We start from the raw sequence: 25,934 nt of genomic DNA on the forward strand, positions 1-25,934 counted from the left end.
CCATGGTAGTGAAACAGTTAGTGTGACGCTAATACAGCTCGGTGCATCAAAGTTCAGAGTTCAATTCTGATGTCCTCTGTATCTCGTCCTCATGGAATGTGTGGGTTCTCTCCAGGTGTTCCGGTTTCCTTCCACAGTCCAAAGACTTACCACTGAGCAGGTTAAATGCTATTGTGCTGCTGATGCACCATCAATAACTCACTCTGAGACGTAAAGGCGAGGTATCGGCTTTTATTGACTGGAAGAAGGAACAAGCAGTGATTGACCACCATACTACATCCTGGAGACTGAGAGGCCGGGCTCAGACCTCCATCACCTTTATACAGGGGTCTGTGGGAGGAGCCACAGGAGCAGTCAGCAGGGGGCGTGTCCAGACAGGTATATGTAGTTCATCACAGCTGCCCTTCTCTCTACAGTGCCTCTCTTGCTCATCTCTGATAGTTACAACTTGCTTTGTGTCGGTGCAACCTGCAGTCGTTTCTGAAGGTATCGATTCAGGTCCTCCAATATCAGCAAAGCATCACTTCAAAAAGCCAAGGAAAAGTCAACTTCCTGGTGGTTGTATTGAGGTTCTTCCATAACGGCCACAGGAGATTCTGCAGTTGTTGGAAATCCAGAGTAACACATACAGAACGATAGAGCAGCAGCTATGATATAGCTGGGCGAGCAGCAGCTATGCAAAGAAGAAAATTATTGAAGTTTTGGCCCAAGACCCTTCATCAGGACTGTAAGGCAGAATAAGAAGATGAGGGACAGAAAGGAGTACAAGCTAGAAGGTGATTGGTGAAGCTACATAGGTCATAGGTTGTAACTTTTGGCTCCAGTTTTTGCCAGTTATAATAGAAACGGGTGCTACAAAAACAATGATATTATGAAATGGATGCCTAATGTAAGGAAATATCTTATATGCTGATGTGAATAGCACACAGAAATGTCTGGCCCAATTTTGCTTCTGCCACAATTTCAGTTAAAATTATCTGCATCACGTTCTTCTGCAGAGTACAGTCAAAGTCAGAATGCCCACCACAAAAGATATACTATTTAAAGTTCAAAGTAAAGTTATTATCGAAGTGCATTTATGTCACCGTATACTGCATTCCCCTGAGATTTGTTTCCTTGCAGGCTTTGAAAGGGAATCCATAGATTATGGAATCAGTTCAGTATTGAGGTGAGTGATGTTGTCCATGCAGGAGGCTGGTTGAAAGATACTAATGGTTCCTGAATCTGGTGGTGTGGAACCTGGGGCTCTTGTTCAGTCTTGGCAGCAGGGAGAAGACAGCATGTTTTGTGTGGTGGGGATCCTTGATGATGGATGCCGCTTTCTTGTGGAGGTGCTATTTGTAGATGTACTCAATCGTGCAATTTCTTGGCTATTATGTTAACAGTTTTTATTTTATTTTGGACGGACCTAACAGCTCTTAAAATAAAGGAGGGAAGGATGTAATAACATCCCCTAAAGGTCTGAGAATACTGTTGGGAGTAATGTTCAGTCTTTGGTCCTATCCACATAATTGCACTAAGCATCAGCTCATCCCACTGAGAATAGTGCAGAGAATATGAATAATATCTCTCAGTGCCAGGAGGATTGTGTGTTTATGTGTACACTGAGGTGCCAGTTAAAAACGTCCCTTGTGATACACTGCAATATTAGAAAAAAGGTTTCATGCAGGTTTTTATATAATATCATTCACTGGGGAGATAATTTTATCTAACCCTTGCAAAAAAGAACACAATATTAGGATATTCCTTACTTGCTTCTCTAGTTAACAGCAATAAGGTATTTAAAAAAAGCATAGTATATTTTCATAGCAAACAGAAATAACTTGAAACTCATTTTTCTTTATAAACATGAAAATTTAGCTTGTGAGCAGCTTTCCCAGAGGTTTCGGAAGATTTCCAATTAAACTCAAAAAGTGCTTCAAAACATCCAAATCTTTAATGTATAGTTTATCTTTTGTCAACTGCATTTTGGCTATTTTATTTGTTTCTTTAGAGATACAGCATGGAGCAGGATCTTCTGGCCCTTTGAGCTGTGCCACCCACCAACCTACCGATTTAATTCTAGCCAGATCATGGGACAATTTACACTGACCAGTTAACCCGGTAACCGGTCCGTCTTTGGACTGTGGATGGAAACCAGAGCACCCATGTACACAGAGGAAGGCACATAAAACTTGTTTACAAAGGATACCAGAATTGAACTCGGAAATCCAATGCCCTGAGCAGTCATAGCATTGTACTACTGCCTTGCTACCATGGCACCCCAAAGAGCACTTCCAAAAATTGCATATCACTCTATAATAAGCTATGTAGGCTATGTGAACGTGTACATTACTCTAAGCTTTGAAGTCCGTATTGACAGTGCCCCTGGATTGGGAACTAAATTACAGAACCAGTCGTACTACCTTAACTTGAAATCTTTAAAAAAGTGTAACTGCTTTTTCCTTGTGAAATTAAAAAGCCTTGAGCTCATACATCAGGAATAATTTTATCAATGTGCTTCCCTGGCTGGGGAAGCTATGTGAAATTAGCAATCCCTCTGTTCAACATGAAATTAAAACCATGAATGTAATAGACAAGAAATGACATAGTAATATTTCTTTGGTGAATCTAATAAATGTTTAAATACAAGATTATTGTTGGCTTCATCCTACATTAACCTAATGTTTTGCTGTCAAAATACAATGAACTCAGCAGGTCAGGCAGCATCTATGAAGGGGAATAAACAGTCAATGTCTGGTTCCAAGATTTCCAGCATCTTCAGAATCTCTTGTGCTACTGTTATTAGCTATAAGTTGCATCAAGGGAGTGATAATCCATGATTTTTGAAACACTGCAAGTTTCTGGACATTGTATGCTTCTCCACTGTTAGTCAAATTCAAAGAACAGTTCTCACCGCCTGTTTGAAAAGGTTTCGGCAATTTCGGACTAATTGCTCAACAGAGAAACTCAAGGCTACTAATTAACAGCTTGATTACCCTTTTAATGATGAGATTTATCTTTCTAGAATGTCATTCAGCTTCCTTGGCCAGAAAGGAGATTATTGAAACTGTACAAAATCATTCAGTCACTGTAAACTGGCGGTCATCCAGAATCCTGAGGGGCACATCCCAACGTGCAGTAAGCCTCTGTCATACATTACTCATGTCCCTGTTAATGCAGATTGAGTCATAAATAAAAATCATCCTGATTTTAAAATTCACCCCTTGCCTTTCCCTACATTGTTAAATGCCTCCAGCATTATAACCATTTGAGATATCCACTTCCCTCAAATTCTGGCTTCTTGTTGTTAGATTCACTTTACTTAAGGGAATCTTTGAAAGTGAACATGACTTATTTTCTCTCATTTTCTGCGGGGGGTTGGGGGAACTGTTACAGAAACCACAGACCTATCCAGAGGTGGAATAAGAAGTGGATGGTTTGTAATAGTAAATTAAATAGTTAAGACGTGTTTGTAAGTGATATCCCAGAATGGGACAAGCCAGAGAAAGTGAACCATTGAACACATCATACTGTTATTTATCATTAGTATGGAGTGTACAACTTGTTGAAAGAGGGAAATGCAGATATTTTGTTAATTATGTTCTAGATGCTGTTGTTAAATTAGTGACTGTAATATGTTCACATGCCAACAGAGTTCACTGTGACAACCATGAGGCTGTGCAATAATGTATGCATACAGCAAGACATCTGAGACATTATAGATTAAAGATCTACCCTGAAGAAATAGAATTCCTCTTCTTCTTAAACTCATCACCCCTACCTACTGAGGTGCACATTGCTGTCAGCAGCTCACCAGAATCCTCTGTCCCAGACCGGTCTTTCAAGTCCAGGTGTAGCCCTGTAGCCCATTTATACTTTTTAGAGGAGATGATCCTTCCCCTCCCACGGATAAGGTCTTTGGAACTTCTGCTGGCATATCTGTAGTTCTGGGTTTTTATGGAATAGGGTTGCTAGCCTCATGCCCAGCCCTCCTCCTTTTGCAGCCAGTTTGGAACCACCCATGGCAGAGATTTATACAACTACTTTCAAATCATTCTCAAATACTTTTATAGATAATGCAATGCTATCTCTGTTTAAACATAGGGTACTTGAGAATCAGTTTGCCTACAGGAGGTTCCCCAACAAAAGTGTAGTCATTTTGTCAAAAAGGGATAAACTTTGGGGCAGGATGAACCATCTGCTGCAATATGAATATTGGAGTATTCCCACACATGGATTCAGTGGGATCATGGAGCTTTACAGCATCAAAATGGCCCAACTGGTCAATGGGGACCGTGCTTCCCATCTACGTTAGACCCATTTGCCTGCATTCGGCTCCTGCACCTCCGAAACGTTTTGAACAGCCATTCAGGAAGCCACCGCCATCACAGACCAGCTCATCAATGAGTCTCAAGTCCATAGAATAAGTCAAACAGAATCAATCTGCCTTGGAAGTTCAAGCCTCCTTTTTGCATCAGATAAAGTCAAGTGCCAGTGAGTGTGGAGTGATGACCCTCAGAAAACTCTTGATAAGGGCTGTTGGATTCTGATCCAAGGTTCTCTCAGAAGTCAGGAAAGAGGCACTAAACTTGTTGTTTAATGACAAGTTTATTAAGTATAGATAGAACAAGGAGAAGTTGAAACAGATAGTGATAGAGGTCCACAAAGCAAAGGGATTAAGACAAAGATGGCACTGCCGTGTAGCCAGATATTTTTATACTACAGGACTAAGAAAATACCATTCAAGTTTGTAGATAAGAATAAACCAATGACAAAGCACTTATTCAAATAATGCTGAAAAACAGTTTTCAGAAATTTCCAGAATTATGCCAGTATAGCCACTAGGCAGAGTTGAGTTTGATATATTTTGGCCTCACTGGCCCACTTGTATGTGGATTGGTGATTCCGATATATGTAACTCATTGTGCCTCATGACTACTGCGTTCCCACGTTCAACACTAATTAAGTCCTTTTTATTGAGGACTTTTAATCCTGTGAATCCAAAACTTTCCATCATTATAGTTTGTTCTCAATGCTCCTATTGTGCTTAAATTTCAAAAGTTTGGAACACCTCAGGAGAATGAATTTCACCTCCTTGCTCATGATGCTTTTATTTCCTGTTGTATAGTCACCTGAGCATTTTATTTCCTGGATTGCAATTTTTTTCTTACCTTTTCATATAGGAAAGTAACCTAGCCAATGATTGCTATTAAGGGAAGAAGACTGAACTCTGTTCTATATCAGTTGAAGTGACTAAATGTTGACAAAAAAATATTGGCATCAACTATTGCACTATTGTTAAATCTTGTTATCGTTCATGGACAGCTTGTCTAACTGTAGGACCATTTATACAAAGATTGAAATGTACACTCAGTGGCCACTTTATTGGGTACCCCTGTACCTAATAAAGTGGCCACTGAGTATGTATCTGTGGTCTTCTTCTGCTGTAGTCCATCCACTTCAAGGTTCAACATGTTGTGAATTCAGAGACGCTCTTCTGCACACCACTGTTGTAAGTGTTGTACTGTCACCTTCTCCTCTGACCTGTCTTGTTAACAGGGTGTTTTCACCCACAGAATTGCCACTCACTGCATGTTTTATTGGTTATTTCACCATTCTCTGTGCAAGAAAATCCCAGGAGATCAGCAGTTTCTGAGATACTCAAACCACCCCATCTGGCACCAACATTTATTCCATAAGCAAAGTCACTTAGATCACATTTTTTGACCATTCTAATATTTGGTCTGAACAAAGACTAAACCACATCTGCATGCTTTTATGCATTGAGTTGCTGCCGTGCATTTGGCTGATTAGTTATTTGTGTTAAAGAACAGGTGTACCTGATAAATTGGCCACTGAGTGTTGCAGAGCAGCATAGGATCCATTCAACCAGATTAACCCCAACATTCCTTATGAAGAGAAGGTGCTGATATCCCACCTTAGTGAAGCAAGGGCTCAGATCCTTTTACTCTGCCTACTTTTCAATGTTATCAATATACAGATGCTGCAGAAAAGATCATTATGGAAATGCAGACTTGAGTTTATATATGAAGGCCTGAGTAAAACAGATTCAGGAGAATACTAAGGGCTCAATGTAATCTTTTTAACCACCTTGTTAAAATGGGATTTCATGCACTTGCTGTTTAATGTGGAACAACACTAATAATTAACTTAATTGGTATTTTGGTAGACTGCTCTACTCACTGAAGGCTGTGTTTAATACTGAGTAGTCATTGTGGATTAGTGACTGAGTGAGTTAAAATATAGCAATCCACAGTGAATGAGTGGTAAATATCTCAGCTTGCAGGCAGAATCAAACAAAAGACTTTATTTCCAGAAGGCAGAGGAGCTGTTACAAATGCTATTTTTAGGACCTGATATTTCAACTTCTAGCCTTGGTTTTTGTTGAAAATCTAATCTCCACATCCAATCTTGGATGGAAGCCAAACAAATCCAGTCAAAGTCCTTATTAAGATGCAGAGTGCTTTAGTGAGTAGTTGTTAATGAAAATTTTCCCTTGAAAAGGGCAGTTGATTTAAATAAGAGCTGACATTTTACAAAGCCGAAGTCGAAAAGTGACTGTATTACTGTTATGATGGAGATTAATTGAAGTATTCAGTATTTTTTGATGGATAATAGAATTTTGGGTCAGAAATGCTGCCCTTTTAGCCTGTTTGAGGAAAATCTAAAGAACCCCCAATTTGAGAATGCAGAATGTGTTATGTTTTCAAGGCAGAGAATGAGATGCATTTGTGCCTCTAAAAGTGAATGTTGCTTACTGAGTATCAATAAGATTGAAAGGGTGCAGAGAAAATTTACAGGGCTGTTGCCAGGTCTTGACAACATGAGGTATAAGGGAAGATTGAATAGGTTAGGACTTTATTCCCTAGACCTTAGGAGAACGAGGGTAGATTTGATAAAGCTATACTAAATTATTAGGGGTATAGATAGGTTAAATGCAAGCAGGCTTTTTCCACTGAGGTTGGGTGACACTAGAACTACAGGTCATGGGTTAAGGGTAAAAGGTGAAATATGTAAGAGGAACATGGGGGAAACTTCTTCACTCAGAGGGTGGTGAGAATGTGAAACAAGCTTCTGGCGGAAGTGGTGGATGTGGGTTTAATTTCAACATTTGAGAAGTTTGGATAGGTGCATATTGATGGGAGGGGTGTGGAGAGCTATGGTCCAGGTACAGGTCAATGAGACTAGGCAGGTTAATAGTTTAGCATGGACTAGATGGGCTGAAGGGCCTTTTCCTGTGCAGCAGTGCTCTTTGACTCTATAACTATAGGAAAATCAAATACAATCAGATTGCATTATTATTGTGTCTCTTTTTCACTGAGTGTCATGTGCTAGCACAATAGGACCATGTCAGATCTGGTGACAAAGTGTCTTGCACATGCTGCCACTTCACGTTGTTGCCAAAAGACTTTGTGAGACACCATTGGTAAGACTCAGACCATGTAGGGTGCATCCCTGAGCAGTGGGCAGGACAACAGTTGCTATATGGACTGCCTTCTGCTGTCACAAGGCTCAGGTAGTACAGCAGACCTTCCATTACACCACATCTGCACGTACGTTGGCGTGGAGTTAGTGAGGATATTGGGGTGTAAACATCAAAAAAGGGAAGAAGAAATATTTAAAAAGTGTGTCAGTTCTTCGTCATTGACCATCAGGATAGATCTGAGACAATGGACTTTTTTTCCCATAGTCCATTGTCCTCTGCTGTCAGATTCCTCTTTTATCTCTTCTACCTATCACCTGGCAGCTTCTCATTTCATTCCTCCTCCCTCATCCACCCACCTCCCCCCTCATCTGCTTCCACCTATCACCTGGCAGCTTCTCATTTCATCCCTCCTCCCTCATCCACCCACCTCCCCCCTCATCTGCTTCCACCTATCACCTGGCAGCTTCTCATTTCATCCCTCCTCCCTCATCCACCCACCTTCCCCCTCATCTGCTTCCACCTATCACCTGGCAGCTTCTCATTTCATCCCTCCTCCCTCATCCACCCACCTCCCCCCTCATCTGCTTCCACCTATCACCTGGCAGCTTCTCATTTCATCCCTCCTCCCTCATCCACCCACCTCCCCCCTCATCTGCTTCCACCTGTCACCTGGCAGCTTCTCATTTCATCCCTCCTCCCTCATCCACCCACCTTCCCCCTCATCTGCTTCCACCTATCACCTGGCAGCTTCTCATTTCATCCCTCCTCCCTCATCCACCCACCTCCCCCCTCATCTGCTTCCACCTGTCACCTGGCAGCTTCTCATTTCATCCCTCCTCCCTCATCCACCCACCTTCCCCCTCATCTGCTTCCACCTATCACCTGGCAGCTTCTCATTTCATCCCTCCTCCCTCATCCACCCACCTCCCCCCTCATCTGCTTCCACCTATCACCTGGCAGCTTCTCATTTCATCCCTCCTCCCTCATCCACCCACCTCCCCCCTCATCTGCTTCCACCTATCACCTGGCAGCTTCTCATTTCATCCCTCCTCCCTCATCCACCCACCTCCCCCCTCATCTGCTTCCACCTATCACCTGGCAGCTTCTCATTTCATCCCTCCTCCCTCATCCACCCACCTCCCCCCTCATCTGCTTCCACCTATCACCTGGCAGCTTGTACTTTTTTCCCCTCCTCAACCTTCCTATTCTGGCTTCTTCTCCCTTCCTTTCCGATCCTGATGAAGGGTCTCATCCTGAAACATCCTCTGTGTATTCCTCTCCATAGATCCTGCAGCATTTTGCATGTGCTGTTTTTGATTTCCACATGTGGATGCTGCAGTGGTGTAGTGGTTAGCACAACTCTAGTTCAGCTGGGAGGATTCTGGAGTTTGGAGTTTAATTCCAGCACTGCTCTGTAAGGAGTCTCTATATCCCTTCTCTGTGGAACGTGTGTTTTCCTTGAGTGCTCTGGTTTCCTCCCACAGTCCAAAGAGTAGATTAATGGGTCATTGTAAATTGTCCCATGATTTGCTTATGGTTAATCAGGGTTGTGAGATTGCTGGGGCAGCGCAGTTCGATGGGCACCTACTCCCACTGTATTGATAAGTAAATAAATAAATCTGCAGAATTGGGAAGCACAGGAAATAATTTTACATTGCTCCTTCTGTTCCTGACTTTTACTTAACTGTGATGATGCAGAAAAGGTCAAAGTGGATTGAAGTCATGTTCAGATGAGTTCTTTGGACTTAACTCAGCAATGCAGCTAGGGAGTGAGGCGGGGTTATAATTAAACAAATGTTGGGAAATGCCTTTGAAATTGGCAGAAGGAATGTAAAATAGGAATTATAATGAATAAGTGAAATTTCTTATAATTGCTGGAAATATTCTGCAAGCCAGTTGGATCTGCGAGAGAACACAAAGCTTATGTTTCAGTTTGATGACCTTGTCTTAGTTCAGATAAAGGTTATTTGACTGATGTATTTGCCATTTTTCCCAAATGTAATGTTATCCACAAGCTGATTTCCAATCATTTCTTCAATCAGAAGTCCATTTGCAAACCTGGTTAGTACCCAGACCACCTTTGAGGAGATTTGATGACCATAAGGTGGCATTCTGAAGATGATGGGGATTGAGTCCAAGCTACCACTGTTCAGATTGGGGCTTTGGGGTGAAGGTTGTGGTTGTGACTGGGACATGCAATCAAAGCTGCAATACCCTTCAAACAGAATATGCTATGTGTGGTAAAGTTAGCTTTGGTGAGACTACGATGCAAAAAAGGGAAAATTCAAAAGCATTAATTCAAACTGCAGTTCTCTTACTGAAAAGATAGTGATTGAGAATGAACTGATAATGATAAAATTATAAATGGAAATAGGTTAAGGAAATCATTGACGTAATAAGTAGTTAATTTTTGTCAGTATTCAAAGTGGAGAATACTGAAAGTGAAATTCTTGATAAGTCAAGGAAATTAATTTTGAAACACAAGTGGAAAATGACCTATCATACATAATGCAAAATAGTTACTAATATTGAAGAACATGAATACTTTAAATACTGAAGAACCACAGGACCATACAGTTTCAAGAATTAGTTCTTTAGATTTGCACACCATTATTTAAGAAAGATGCTAAGGAGAAACAAATGACTTTTAGAACTAATACCTGTTATTGGGAAAGTACTGGAGTCTTGACTGAACACCCTGAGATTTGTAAGACATAGGAGCAGAATTAGGCTATTTGGCCCATCAAGTGCTCTGCCATTCAATTATGGCTGATTTTCTTTTCCCCTCTTTAACCCCATTCCCCGGCCTTCTCCCAGTAACCTTTGTTGCCGTGTCCAATCAAGAATCAAGGCCTTGAATACACCCAATGACCTGGCCTCCACAGCTGCACGTGGTATCAAATTCCACAAATTCACCATCCTCTGTCTCAAGAAATTTCTCCGCATCTCTGTTTTGAAAGGGTGCCCCTCTATCCTGAGGCTATGCCTTCTTGTCCTAGACTTCCCCCACCATGGGAAACATCCTTTCGACATCTACTCTGTCTAGACCTTTCAATATTCAAAAGGTTTCAATGAGACACCCCTGCATCCTTCTAAATTCCAGTGAGTACAGACCCAGAGCCATTAATCATTCCTCGTATGATAACTCTTTCATTCCCGGAATCATCATTATGAATTTACTCTGGACCCTCTCCAAGGCCAATACATCTTTTCTTAGATGAGGGGAACAAAACTGTTAACAATACTCAAGGTGAGGCCTCACCAATGCCTTATAAAGCCTCAGCATCACATCTCTGCTCTTATATTCTAGACCTCTTGAAATGAATGCTAACGTTATATTTCCCTTCCTCATTAGGTATATTTAAGGCAGAGATTAATAGGTTCTTGATTGGACGTGGCATCAAAGGTTACAGGGAGAAGACCAGGAACTGGGGTTGAGGAAGAGAACAAAAAAGTATCAGCCATTATTGAATGGCAGAGCAGACTCGATGGTCCAAATGTCCTAATTCTTCTCCTATGTCTTAATGTCTACTCAGCACTTGTGAAGAGGAATACTGAGTTTACAGCTCAGCTTAGATCTTCCAGGGGCATCCCTTTAGAACAGAGATGAGGAGAAATTTCTTTATCCAGAGGGTGCTGAATCTGTGGAATTCATTGCCACACATGGCCACAGAGGCCAAGTCATTGGGTATATTTAAAGCGGAGGTTGATAAGTTCTTGGTTAATGAAGGTGCCAATGTTTATGAAGAGAAAGCTGGAGAATAGAATTGAGAAGGGTAATAAATCAGCCATGAAGGAGTGCTGGAGCAAACGCAATGGGCTGAATGGCCTATTTCTACTCCTATGTTTATGGATGCTATCAGACCTGCTGAGTATTTACAAGATTTTTATGTTTTCATCTAATTTTTCATGCATCTATAGATCCTGCACTGGGACATTAGTGAGTTATTTAGTTCAGCTTCAGATAGTTGCCAGGGAAAGATTGTAATAGGTGTTTGGAAACAGAATTTGTGGCAGAAGCTAAAGACAATGGCTTGCAATTTCCGAAATTCAGCTGATAAAAATCTCTTAATGTCAAACTCTCTCCAATCAGATAGGGTGGAGGAACTAGGGGAGGTGGAGTGAGAAAGAGTGCCATCGTGGACAGGTACCTCTGAACTCTGATGAATTCAATGAGGGGCAGTCTGCGGCAACCAGAGGCGACATGATTTATTTTCCTCAAAGCTCAGTAATTTCTTTCAAAAGAATTAAGCTGTGGAAGTGGTCGATGCAGGTTTAATTGTAACATTTAAGGGATATGCATGTGGATGAGAGAGATTTGGAAGGCTGTCGTCTGGATTGAGGTATAATATTGGACAAAAATCTTCGGCACATATGTATAGCTAGGGTGCCCAAGACTTTTTCAAGCAACCTATTTGTCAATATGGAGGGGAGAGCAGGTTTGTAAATCTGGTGAGAGCAAAGGATGTTGGGAATGGTGAGGGTGGAGCACCGTGGAGTGGTTGTGGGACTAGTGGCAGAGAAGGAATGTCAGGGGGTGGGAGGATGGTGTGGGTGCAGACACACCTAGCCTTGAAATGCCAGGCGAGGACATCTGATTCCAAACAATTGGTCTATTGATCAGTACAGTATGTCTCTCTGAAGCTTCCCACTTCCTCCCCCTTTTCCCAACCGTGATTCCCCTCTCCCTGATCCCTTCCCGCTCTCAGTCCACAATAGAGACCCGTATCAGAAACAGGTTTATTGTCACTCACATGCGTATGTCATGAAATTTGTTTTATGCTATAGTGTTCTATGATTCTCAGCCTTGGTGCTTATAACTGTTTTATTAAAAATTATTTTATTCTTTATTGAAATGCAGTGTGGAATAGGCCTTTCCAGCCCTTTGAATTCGCTGCCCAACAGCCCCCACTTTAACCCTAATCACAGGACAATTAACCTATTAACTGGTAGTTTTTGCACTGTGTGAGGAAGCTGGAGCACCCAGAGAAAAACCCCGTATTCTATTAGGAACTTTACCAACATCGAGCTCCAACGTGCTGAGCTGTAATAGTGTCATGCTAGCTGCTCCGCTACTATGGCACCCTGTAGTTCCTGTGAATTTGTTAAAAATGCAGTCATTCAGAGGAGCAAAGGCTGATTTGCAGCCTACATTTGAATTCTCTCTCTCTCTCCCTCCCTCCCTCCCTCCCTAAGTGTTGTGCATATACCTGAATGAAATACTGTTTATTTGCCCACACCCACACCTCCCACATGCTTGTAATGATTCTTCCCAGTTCCTAAGGAAACAACTTGGCACCTCAAGATGGTGATCAAATGCATACTGCCAATGTATAAGGAAGAAGCAGCTTCTGCCTGACAAACTGAAACCTATATCATCTCCAAGCTGATTGCCAGGTAGACCTTGTAACATAAAGAGCAAAAAGAAGTGGCCATGTGATATTTCCGTGGTCGGTGTTCCATTCCTGCATGCACTGTCATGGTGATTAATTTTTGAGGAGGTGACCATGGGTTGACTGTTTCTCGTAGCAAGAGGGTAAGTTGCCAAGAAGCACAGATATGAATTAATTACTGCAGGTACCAGAGAGGGGATGTGGAAAGTCGGTTGCTTTAACATTGCAAGTTTTTATGGTTTGCATAACACTGTCTGAGGGTTGATGGAAGGAAATTTACTGATCTTCTTCAAAAGGGATTTGTACTTGAAATCCAACAGTTTCCAAGGCAGTGGGAAAGAGCAAGGAGTGAGACTAATTGCGTAGCTCTCATAGTCACGGCAGTGAAGAGAAAGCAAGACAGAAACAGAGGGAAATAACTGCAAAGATGATAAGAGGGGGCTATGCTCATAACGAAACTATGTACAGTGCTGTAGGAGACTGAATAGTATCTATAATGCATTATGTCCTGTGCATGGACTCCTATCCTGTGTTATAATTTTTGACTGAAAATATACACTTAGTGGTCATTTTATTAAGTACCTATTGTGTGTTCATGGTCTTCTGCTGCCGCGGCTCATCCACTATGACATGCTATGCATTCAGAGATGCTCTTCTGTACACTGCTCTTGTAACACGTGGTTACTTGAGTTACCGTTGCCTTCCTGTCAGCTTGAACCAGTCTGGCCGTTCCCCTCTGACCTCTCTCATTAACAAGGTGTTTTCATCCACACAACTGCTGCTTACTGGATTTTGTTTTTGCTTTTCGCACAATTCTCTTTTTAATCTAAATACTATGAAAATTCCAGAGGATCAGCAGTTTCTGATCTACTTAAACCAACAATCATTCCATGCTCAAGGTCACTTAGATCATATTTCTTCCCCATTCTAATGTTTAGTCTGAATAACAACGGAACCTCTTGATCATGTCTGTATGCTTTTATGCACTGAGTTGTTGTCACATGATTAGCCGGTTAGATATTTGCATTAATGAGCAGGTGTACAAGTGTACCTAATAAAGTGGCCACTGAGTATATAATGCATTAAGAGTCCTGTGCACTGAGTCCACTTTTTGCATATATTAGCCTTCCATCCTGTGTCATAATTATTGACTGACAGGATATAGAACCAGAGAACACTACAGCACAGTACAGGCCCTTCAGCCCTCCATGTTGTGCCGACCCATATAATCCTTAAAAAAAGTACTAAACCCACACTACCCCATAACCCTCCATTTTTCTTTCATCCATGTGCCTGTCCAAGAGGCTCTTAAATACCCCTAATGTTTTAGCCTCCACCACCATCCCTGGCAAGTCATTCCAGTCACTCACAACCCTCTGTGTAAAAAACTTACCCCTGATGTCTCCCCTAAACTTCCCTCCCTTTATTTTGTACATATGCCCTCTGGTGTTTGCTATTGGTGCCCTGGGAAACAGGTACTGACTATCCACCCTATCTATGCCTCTCATAATCTTGTAGACCTCTATCAAGTCCCCTCTCATTCTTCTACGCTCCAAAGAGAAAAGTCCCAGCTCTATTAACCTTGCTTCATATGACTTGTTCTCCAATCCAGGCAACATCCTGGTAAATCTCCTCTGCACCCTCTCCGTAGCTTCCACATCCTTCCTACAATGAAGTGACCAGAATTGAACACAATACTCTAAGTGCGGTCTCACCAGAGATTTGTAGAGTTGCAACATGACCTCTCTACTCTTGAACTCAATCCCGCTGTTAATGAAGCCGAGCATCCCATAGGCCTTCTTAACTACCCTATCAACCTGTGCAGCGACCTTGAGGGATGTATAGATTTGAAACCCAAGGTCCCTTTGTTCATCCAAACTCTTAAGTAACTGACCATTAATTCTGTACTCAGCCTTCTGGTTTGTCCTTCCAAACTGCATCACCTCACACTTGTCCGGATTGAACTCCATCTGCCATTTTTCTGCCCAACTCTGCAGCCTGTCTATATCCTCTTGTAACCTTTGACAACCTACAGCTCCATCCACAATTCCTCCAATCTTCATGTCATCGGCAAACTTACTCACCCATCCTTCCATCTCTACATCCAGGTCATTTATAAAAATCACAAATAGCAGGGGTCCCAGGACAGATCCCTGCGGCACTCCACTAGTCACCAACCTCCAGGCAGAATACTTTCCTTCCACAGCTACCCTCTGCTTTCTTCCTTTAAGCCAATTTTTTACCCGAACAGCCAAGGTTCCACTTATCCCATGCCTCATGACTTTCTGGATGAGTCTCTCATGAGAGACCTTGTCAAATGCCCACCAGGATATTGGTCCCCCTGGGATTCAAGTGCAACCCCTCCTTTTTGTACAGGTCACACCTGCCCCAAAGGAGGTCCCAATGATCCAGAAATCTAAATCCCTGCCCCTGCTCCAATCCCTCAGCCATGCATTTATCCTCCACCTCATTCTATTCCTATTCTCACTGTCGCGTGGCACAGGCAGTAATCCCAAGATTACTACCTTTGAGGTCCTGCTTTTCAACTTCCTTCCTAACTCCCTGTAGTCTTCTTTCAGGACCTCTTCCCTTGTCCTACCTATGTCATTGGTACCATATGTACCATGACCTCTGGCTGTTCTCCCTCCCACCACAGGATATCTTGGACGCGATCAGAAACATCCCGAACCCTGGCACCTGGGAGGCAAACTATCGTTCATGTTTCTTTCCTGCGTCCACAGAATCGCCTGTCTGAATCCCTAACTATAGAGTCCCCTATCACTACTGCCTTCCTCTTCCTTTCCCTACCCTTCTGAGCTACAGGGTCATGATCTGTGCCAGAGGCATGGCCACTGTCGCTTCCCCCAGTAGGCTGTCCCTCCCAACAGTACTCAAACAGGAGTACTCATTGTCAAGGGGTACAGCCACAGGGGTACTCTCTAGTACCTGACTCTTCCCCTTCACTCTCCTGACTGTGACCCATTTCTCTGTCCCCCGTGGCCCCGGAGTGACCACCATTTTGTAACTCCTCTCTATCAGCTCCTCACTCTCCCTGACCAGACAAAGGTCAAGAGCTGCAGCTCCAGTTCCCTAACACGGTCCCTTAGGAGTTGCATCTTGATGCACCAGGTGCAGATGTGGCAGTCCGGGACGCCAGGAGACTCCAGGACCTCCCACATCTGACACCGACCACAGAAAACTGGCCTCACACACATACTACCTCCTTTTGCAATCTACAACTGCCTCACCTCGTCCCGTTACCGCCGAAGCCTGTGGAGCCAAAGCCCTCTCACTCCGCAGCCCGCTCTCAACACTGCCCGCTGGATATAGCTGCCTTCTTTTTAAACTGTTCGTGCTCAACTGGCGGATGTCACACGCCTGTGCAGTCTGGCCACTCTCTTCCCCCGAGAACTCAAAATGTCTTCCCACTGGAAATCCTTACATGACTTTCTTCGATAGCGATGATGCAAGCTCCTCATCTTCTGTTTTGGCCGGGGTTAGGGTGGCTCCGACTGCTGTCGCCACCTCTTCCGATGCCTCCGAGTTCGCCGTCAGCTCCACCTGATGCTGCTCCTTCAGCTGAAGGATCTTCTCGAGGACTTGGGGAATCTTTGGTCCAGGGCTCACGTCGTTGCCCTCTCTGCTCTCTTCTCCTGGTGGCGAGGGTGGTCCTCGGAGCCGGGCACCCAGCGCCGTCCCAGCCAACGTGGTGGCGGGCCCCGGTGTTACCGAACGCACGACCACGGAGAACGGCAAGGTGGTCCTTTGACTCGAGGCCCCAGTGTCGGCCGAGACACGACCTCCAGGGGCTGGGGTCCCCATCTCCCCTGCTGCATCTGGACCATCTCCTGTTGCTTCCGCTCGTGCTCCAGCATCGCTGCCGCCTGCTTCTGTTGCTGAAGCACCTCCTGACCCTTCACCTGATCATCAAATATCCGCTCACTGCCCTGCTGGATCAGGATGGCGGCCTGCTGCTGTGCCAGCTTCAGTCACTCCTCCTCGGAGAGGGCAGACGGGTCCACCGGGGACATGTGGATACGGGGGCCCATCCCCGGCGGCACCCCCCGATGGAGAATCCCATCTGCAGGCCCTGAGGGGGGGTGGGGTATGCGGGACATCCCCATCGATCGCGGGGGCATCTGCATCCCAGCCATCTGCCCAGGCATCGACGACATCGGGTGCCCCTTGTCCAACTCATCTTTACGCACAGGATGGCTCAGGATGGTTCCTGTCTGCAGACTGTACTATGTGGTGACATTTAGGGTGCTAAAGTTAGCATCTACAATTGGCAGTCTTGCCTCTTCAGTAAGGGTTTAGATAGGTGTGTAGATAAAGCTTCTGGGTCATGTTTGCTTTGTCTTCTTCCTTTGCTGCCCATGTAAAGCAGAATCGTCATTATTGTGATAAATATATTTAAAAGACCTTCTCCACCCACATTACTCCCATGTTTACCAACACTTGCAGGACGTATTTTAAATTACCTTCCTCTCTGCCCAGAACTCTGAAGCCTGCACGCTGCTCCCTGCTCTCTGTGCCTGCAGGTAGTTTTCCTTTTATCCTCTCCACCCGAAGTACTTCACTCGACTTGATTTTGACACTTTCAGAACTGTAGCATTGCCTCGATTCAGTGAATTGAAACTTTCTCATTCCCCCTTTGAGCCTCTGGACTCTCATCTTATTTCTAATGCCCTGTTATGCTTTTATTTAGTATTTCCATCAAGCCTTCTTTCATTTGTAACAGTGCCATTCCCTTCCGATCCTTACTTTCAGTGGTTCATTTCATTTGTGCTACTTTTCCTGGATTCATATTCATCCATTTTTAATGTTCCAGTGCCCCTTTACCTTGTGGACTCGCTCTATTTTTAATATTCTGCCCATTTTTCCTCAGTTTCTCCTTTGTAATCCTGATTCTACTTAATAAATAAACCATGCATACACTTCTAATTTTTAAAAAAACTTGTCTTCTAGATCTGTTTACTTGCCAATTTACTGGGAGCACTGTTACCATTAGTAGGAGAAGCTGCAGAAGTTTTGAAAGCATTATATACCAATAATGATGAAAAAAGTCAAATTACAAATTGTTTCATCTGATTGTTCTTCATCAGCAACACTTAGTCAGTGATCGGCAACAGTCTAACCATCTAATCATAGGGCTAAGGTTTACACAGCTCAGAAACACATCCTTCAACCTAACTTATCCATGCTTACCAAGATGCCTGATTAAATTAGTCCCATTTACCTGCTTTTGTTCCATAGCTCTCTAAACTTTTCCTATCCATGTACCTGTTGAAATGCCTTTTAAAATGCTGTAATTGTACCTGACTCCACCATGTTCTTTGGCAGCTCGTTCTGCATGCCCACTACCCTCTATGTGAAAAGGTCATCTCTCAGGTCTGCCCTCTCACCTTAGCTGTGCCCTGCACCCATTGGCACTGACCTCAGTGCTGAACCTGGCTCCAGGGCTGGAGCTGTAGCCACAGGCCTTCTGGACCGACTGCACCGCTGGACTGGTTCTGTGGCTGCAAACGCATGTTCAGGGACTCTGCAGTTCGTGTTCTGTGTGTTATTTGCTTTTTTTAATTGTTTGCACGAGTTGTTCTTCTTTTCCACGTTGGATGTTTGCAGGTCTTTGTCATAGAGGGTTCTGTAGATTTTATTATGTTTCTGTGTTTTGGGGCTGTCTGCAAGAAGATCAACATCAAAATCTATGCCCTGTGTTTTAGACTGTGATGAAGTCACCCCTCAGCCTTCTGATCTTCAAAGTAGGAAGTCCTACCTTATGAAGTATCTCTTAATAATTTAATCCCTGCAGCCCTGGTATTATACTTAGGAATTTTCTTGAACACCCTTTTCAGCTTAATGACATCCTTCCTCCAGCCAGGCAACCAGAACTGCGCCACTACACTAAGTATGGTCTCACCAATGACTTGTACTGCAATAGTCAAGTCAAGTCAAGTCAAGTCAACTTTTATTGTCATTTCGACCATAACTGTTGGTACAGTGCATAGTAAAAATGAGACAACGTTTTTCAGGACCATGGTTTACATGACACAGTACAAAAAACTAGACTGAACTACGTAATAATAAAAATCAACACAGAGAAAGCTACACTAGACTACAGACCTACACTGGACTGCATAAAGTGCACAAAACAGTACCGGCATTACAATAAATGATAAACAGGACAATAGGGCAGTAAGGTGTCAGTCCAGGCTCTGGGTATTGAGGAGTCTGATAGCTTGGGGGAAGAAACTGTTACATAATCTGGTAGTAAGAGCCCGAATGCTTCGGTGCCTTTTCCCAGACGGCAGGAGGGAGAAGAGATTGTATGAGGGGTGCATGGGGTCCTTCATAATGCTGTTCCCTTTGCGGATGCAGCGTGTAGTGTAATTGTCCGTGATGGCGGGAAGAGAGACCCCGATGATCTTCTCAGCTGACCTCACTCTCTGCTGCAGGGTCTTGCGATCCAAGATGGTGCAATTTCTGAACCAGGCAGTGATGCAGCTGCTCAGGATGCTCTCAATACAACCCCTGTAGAATGTGATGAGGATGGGGGGTGGGAGATGGACTTTCCTCAGCTTTCACAAAAAGTAGATACGCTGCTGGGCTTTCTTTGCTATGGAGCTGGTGTTGAGGGATCAGGTGAGATTCTCCATCAGGTGAACACCAGGAAATTTGGTGATCTTTACGATCTCTACTGAGGAGCCGTCGATGTTCAGCGGGGAGTGGTCGCTCCGTGCCCTCCTGAAGTCAACAACCATCTCTTTTGTTTTGTTCACATTCAGAGACAGGTTGTTGGCTCTGCACCAGTCCGTTAGCCGCTGCACCTCCTCTCTGTAAACTGACTCATCGTTCTTGCTGATGAGACTCACCACGGTCATGTCATCGGCGAACTTGGTGATATGGTTCAAGGTGTATGTGACAGCACAGTCGTGGGTCAGTAGAGTGAACAGCAGTGGACCGAGCACGCAACCCTGGGGAGCCCCTGTGCGCAGTGTGATGGTGTTGGAGATGCTGCCTCCGATCCAGACTGACTGAGGTCTCCCAGTCAGGAAGTCTAGTATCCAGTTGCCAAGGGAGGTGTTCAGGCCCAGTAGGCTCAGCTTTCCAATCAGTTTCTGAGGGATGATTGTGTTGAATGCTGAACTGAAGTCTATGAACAGCATCTGAACGTATGTGTCTTTTTTGTCCAGGTGGGTTAGGGCCAGGTGGAGGATGATGGCAATGGCGTCATCTGTTGAGCAGTTGGGATGGTACACAAACTGCAGAGGGTCCAGTGAGGGGGGCAGCAGGGTCTTGATATGCCTCATGATGAGCCTCTCGAAACACTTCATGGTGATGGATGTAAGTGCAACGGGATGGTAGTCATTTAGGCAGGACACTGAAGACTTCTTCGGCACAGGGACGATGGTGGCGGCCTTGAAGCATGTTGGAATGGTGGCACTGCTCAGGGAGATGTTGAAGATGTCAGTGAGAACATCTGCTAGCTGGTCTGCACATCCTCTGAGCACTCTACCAGGGATGTTGTCTGGTCCAGCAGCCTTCCGTGGGTTGACCCTGCACAGGGTTCTTCTCACATTGGCCATGGTGAGACACAGCACCTGGTCATTCATAGGAGGGGTGGTCTTCCTCACCACCACATCATTTTCCACCTCAAACTGGGTGTAGAAGTTATTCAGTGCATCTGGGAGGGAGGCATCACCCACACAGTCAGGTGATGTTGTCTTGTAATTGGTGATGTCCTGGATGCCCTTCCACACGTGTCGCCGCTGTCCTGGAAGTGGCTGTGGATTAGCCGGGCATGTGCAGACTTTGCCCCTCTGATGGCCCAGGACAGTTTGGCCCTTGCTGTTGTTAGGGCTGCCTTGTCACCTGCTCTGAAGGCGGAATCGCAGGACCTCAGCAGCGCACGCACCTCCGCGGTCATCCATGGCTTCTGGTTAGCACAGTGATGGTCTTGGACACAGTGACGTCATTGTTGCACTTGCTGATGTAGCTGGTCACTGATGCTGTGTACTCCTCTAAGTTGGTAGAGTCGCCATCGGTTGCAACCTCCCTGAACATGTGCCAGTCAGTGTGCTCAAAGCAGTCTTGAAGAGCAGAGATAACATGACATCCCAATCCTTTGATTATATGACATGGATGGTGAGGTAGCGCAGGGGTTAGTGGGATTGCTGTACAGTACCAGCACTCATTGATTGGGGTTCAATTCTTGCCACTGTCTGGAAGAAGTTTGTACGTTCTCTCCATGGATTTCCTCTGGGTGCTCTAATTTTCTCTCACAGTCTGAAAGGATGTGCAGAACTGTTGAGGAGTTGTGGGCACATATCTATGGCTAAGGTGCCTAAGACTTCTGCAAGGTACTGTAGTAATTTTATGTATTGCACTGTACTGCTGCTGTGAAAAAAACAAATTCCACGACATATGTGAATGATGATAAACCTTATTCTGATATAGGTCCCTATTGTGGACTAAAAGTGGGAAGGGGGCAGGGAGAGGGGAATTATGGCTAGGGAGAGGAGAGGGAGTGGGAAGCATCAAAGAGACATTCTATAATGACCAATAAAACAATTTTGGAAACAAATTACCCTGCCTGGTGTCTCAGGACTAGGTCCGTCTGCACACGCACCACTCCCTGGCCCTGGCACTCCGTCTCTGCCACCTGTCCCACACCCCTCCCATGGTGCTGCACCCTCACCGTTCCTAACATCCTTTACTCCCGCCAAATTTACGACCTCACCCTCTGCTCCACATTGCCAAATACAGTATGGTGCAAAGTCTACTTATATATATGAGCCTAAGACTTTTGCTCAGGACTGTATGGTTGGGGTTAGTAAGTTGTGGGAATACTATGTTGGTGTCTGAAGCATGGTGACACTTGTACGCTGCCCTCAGCACAATCCCCACTGATCGCATTTGACAAACAATACATTTGCATGTAACAAACAAAGCTAATATTTAATCTTTGTCTCATTAACTCTTTTATTTCCAGCAATTTGATACTGTACTTTTAAACTTCAAAGTCAAGCTAAAATATATATCTGCACCATAACAGCAATGTGAATAGGTCAACTCCTCTGTTATCATTTTGATGCAGTGTGTGTCCTCTGATTTGTTCTAAGCTATATTATGGCAGACCTAATAGTTTAATAAAATTTTCTTCAGATAAAGAGGTCAGAATTTATACTGGAGAATAAGATAATGACAGAAAAATTAGAAACTACATATTCTGTGTCAAAAAGACAAAAAGATCTGAGATTTTTGAAGTTGTTTGAGAATGAATGTGAGGCTGGCAGAAATTAGCATTAGTACAGAGATAATGTTGGAGAAAAAATGAGACTAGAAGACAATGGATTCCGATAACTTGCATCCCCAGACAATGGAGATAATATATGCATTGATAATCCCCTGAAATTCCATAGGTTTCAGAATAGAAAATAGCAAATGTAATCCCACTCTTTATGAAAGGAAAGACAGAAAATGGGACACACAGACCAATTAGTGTGACATCAAAGGTAGTAGAATTGTCGTTACTAAGAAAGTGGTAACTGGGAAAATGATAATAAGACATGTATTGGCTTTATGAAAGGAAAATCTTGTTGAAACCAGCACACAAAATGCTGGCAGAGTTCAGCAGGTCAGGCAGCATCTCTGGAGGGGAATAAACCATCAACATTTCAGGCTGAAACCCTTCATTAAGACTGGAAAGAAGACAGAAGAAGCCAGAATAAGAAGGTGGGAGAAGGAGAAGGAGTACAAGCTAGCTTCATGTTGAGATCTGTAAAGGATTGTAACTTGTAGAAAAGTTAACAGCAAACCAATGGAAAAGATGTGTTGGAATTTCAGAAAGCCTTCAAAATGTGCCAAATAAAAAGTTCCTAAATAAGAGCACATGAGATTGAGGGAGGTTCACTGGCATAGACTGAGGATTGGTTAATAAACAGAAAATAGAGAAGCAACCAGATCATTTTTAGGGCACCACAGGAATTGATGAAATGTGCACAAAAATTTGGACTTATTTGTGGAATTCTACTGGGTCCTGATTGATTTACACCTGTATTGGTATAGTTCCCTGCGTGAGGAATGATATAACATGACAGACCAACTGCCATGACAATTCACCACATTAATTGCTAGAATGAAAAGACGCATTAAGCAGACTACTTCTATATGGAGTTTAGAAGAACGAGAGGTGATACTGAATTCTTTGCCATTAATGGAGGAGGTGTGGGGATGAACTTACATTTGTAAACTTACAATCAAAATTTGAAAATAAAGGGCAAGCCGCTTTTCTTTACCCAGAGAATAAAGAGTCATCAGAATTCCCTAAACATGAGGGCTATGGACACTCACTTGCTCAATATATTCAGGGCCAGAACAGTATAGCTTACATTTTTCACCATAGCGTGATTATGAGTCAGTTGTTTCACTCCAATTTGTTATCCTCTGTCCTTCAGTTTACACCAGTCACTCAATGTCAGATTGAATCCACGGCTGTTCTTGACAGGATTTGTAGCATTCTCTATGGACTACCCAATAGAAATATAAGATATCAAACACAAGAGATTCTACAGATGCTAGAAAACTAGAACAACAAACACACAAAATGTTGGAAGAACGCAGGAGGTCTGGCATCATCTATGGAAAGAAATAAACAGTCGACGTTCTGGGCTGAGACCCTGCAGCAGGATTTGGAATGGAAGGGGGCAGAAGCCAGAATGAGAAGGTGGGGGGAGACAAAGGAGCAAAGGATGGCAAGTGACAGGTCAGTGGGTGGGGGAGGTAAGATACTGCTCATGGGGTTGTAGTTAAGATACCACAAAAATTGCAATCTTCTCAGTTAATCAGCTGGAATTCTAGGTAATGATCTAGTAGTCTACCAAAGACAATTCATAGAAAACAAATATTTCCAATGAATTCCAGATGGAGAAAGAATGAAGATCCTCACAAGATCAATCACTTTATGCTGAAGATATACTAACTTATTTAGCCCTAGAAAAACATGTCCACTGAAATCTAGTCAGAGGCCTGTTACACTTTGAAGTTGCTGTTCAACAGTTTACTCAGAATGCAACCAAAGTCAGAATTCCAACAGGATATGCAAAGTTTAATGCAACTGATGTCATTCAAGATACTAAAGGAATGTGCTGCAGGTTTGAACTTCTGACAACTTCTGAGTATACATTAGTTGCCAGACTCCCCCAAATATTTATCAAAATCTCAATGAATTAAGCTTGAATCTTTTCTAAAGACCGTGCTGACAGATTGCCTAAAAGTTGCACTCATTAATGCGTGAGTCCTGATAAAGGGGCTCAGCCTGAAATGCTGACTCTCTACCTGTCTCCATAGATACTGCCTCACCTGTCTACCTCTCTCCATAGATACCGCCTCACCTGTCTACCTCTCTCCATAGATACCGCCTCACCTGTCTACCTGTCTCCATAGATACCGCCTTACCTGTCTACCTGTCTCCATAGATACCGCCTCACCTGTCTACCTGTCTCCATAGATACCGCCTCACCTGTCTACCACTCTCCATAGATACTGCCTCACCTGTCTACCTGTCTCCATAGGTACCGCCTCACCTGTCTAACTGTCTCCATAGATACCGCCTCACCTGTCTACCTGTCTCCATAGATACCGCCTCACCTGTCTACCTGTCTCCATAGGTACCGCCTCACCTGTCTACCTGTCTCCATAGATACCGCCTCACCTGTCTACCACTCTCCATAGGTACCGCCTGACCTGTCTACCACTCTCCATAGGTACCGCCTGACCGGCTGAGTTTCTCCGGTGTGTTTTGTGTTTATTCGTTAGTGCCCTTCTTCTCTGTGCATATTGTGCATAAAAGATGCTTTGTCTCGTTTAGTTCACCCTGGCGATCACTTCTGGAGAAATTGGCCCGGGCATTCCATACATTATTTATTTATTTTGAGATACAGTGTGGAACAGGCCTGTCCTGCACAACAAGCGGCACCGCCCAGCAACCCAACTATTTGACTCTAGCATAATCAGATGACAATTTACAATGACCAATTGGTGCCAACAAACTGGTGGGAGTATTCAAGGACATTTTCAACCTCTCACTGCTCTGGGCAGAAGTTACCACTTGCTTCAAAAAGGCAACAATTATACCAGTGTCTAAGAAGAATCATATGAGCTGCCGTAATGACTATCGCCCGGTTGCACTCACATCTACAGTGATGAAACGTTTTCAGAGGTTGGTCATGACGAGACTGAACTCCTGCCTCAGCAAGGACCTGGACCCATTGCAATTTGCCTATCACTACAATAGGTCAATGGCAGATGCAATATCAATGGCTCTTCACAAGGTTTTAGACCACCTGGACAACACAAACACTTATGTCAGGATGCTGTTCATCGACTATAGCTCAGCATTTAATACCATCATTCCCACAATCCTGATTGAGAAGATGCAGAACCTGGGCTTCTGTACCTCCCTCTGCAATTGGACCCTCAACTTCCTGACTGGAAGACCACAATCTATGCAGATTGGTGACAACATATCCTCCTCGCTGATGATCAACATTAGTGCAGCTCAGGGGTGTGTGCTTAGCCCATTGCTCTACTCTCTATATACACATGGCTAGGCATAGCTCAAATACCATTTATAAATTTACTGATAATGCAACCATTGTCGGTAGAACCTCAGGTAGTGACGAGAAGGCGTACAGGAGTGAGATATGCCAACTAGTGGAATGGCACTCAACGTCAGTAAGATGAAAGAGCTGATTGTGGACTTCAGAAAGGGTAAGATGAAGGAACACATACCAGTCTTTATAGAGTGAGAGAGAGTGAGTAGTTTCAAATTCCTGGGTGTCAATATCTCTGAGGGTCTAACCTGGTCCCAATGGAAGAAGAGTGGTGAATTTGTGGAATTTGTTGCCACATGCAGCTGTGGAGGCCGGGTCATTGGATGTATTTAAGACAGAGATAGATAGGTTCTTAATTGGACATGGCATCAAAGGTTACGGGGAGAAGGCTGGGAACTGGGGTTAAGGAAGAGAAGAAAAAAGGATCAGCCGTGATTGTTGAATAGCGGAGCAGACTCGATGGGCCAGATGGCCTAATTCTGCTCCTGCATCTTATGG

The 25,934-nt window shown here is 43.9% G+C and overlaps 1 protein-coding gene across 3 annotated transcripts in view; it reads left to right on the forward strand.

The window, feature by feature from the left end:
• Positions 1 to 25,934, forward strand: part of cpne9 (copine family member IX) — a 627,771-nt gene that overhangs the window by 365,876 nt on the left and 235,961 nt on the right. The window contains exon 1 of one of the 3 annotated variants that reach the window (XM_073072863.1): positions 12,875 to 12,965. The exons of the other annotated variants lie outside the window; for them this stretch is intronic. The gene's annotated coding sequence lies outside the window, so the exon portion shown is untranslated. Of the gene's footprint in view, positions 1 to 12,874; positions 12,966 to 25,934 lie in introns of those variants that run through there. 3 annotated transcript variants of the gene reach the window in all.

The sequence above is a fragment of the Hemitrygon akajei genome, chromosome 19 (assembly GCF_048418815.1).
Source record: "Hemitrygon akajei chromosome 19, sHemAka1.3, whole genome shotgun sequence".
Classification (NCBI taxonomy): domain Eukaryota; kingdom Metazoa; phylum Chordata; class Chondrichthyes; order Myliobatiformes; family Dasyatidae; genus Hemitrygon; species Hemitrygon akajei.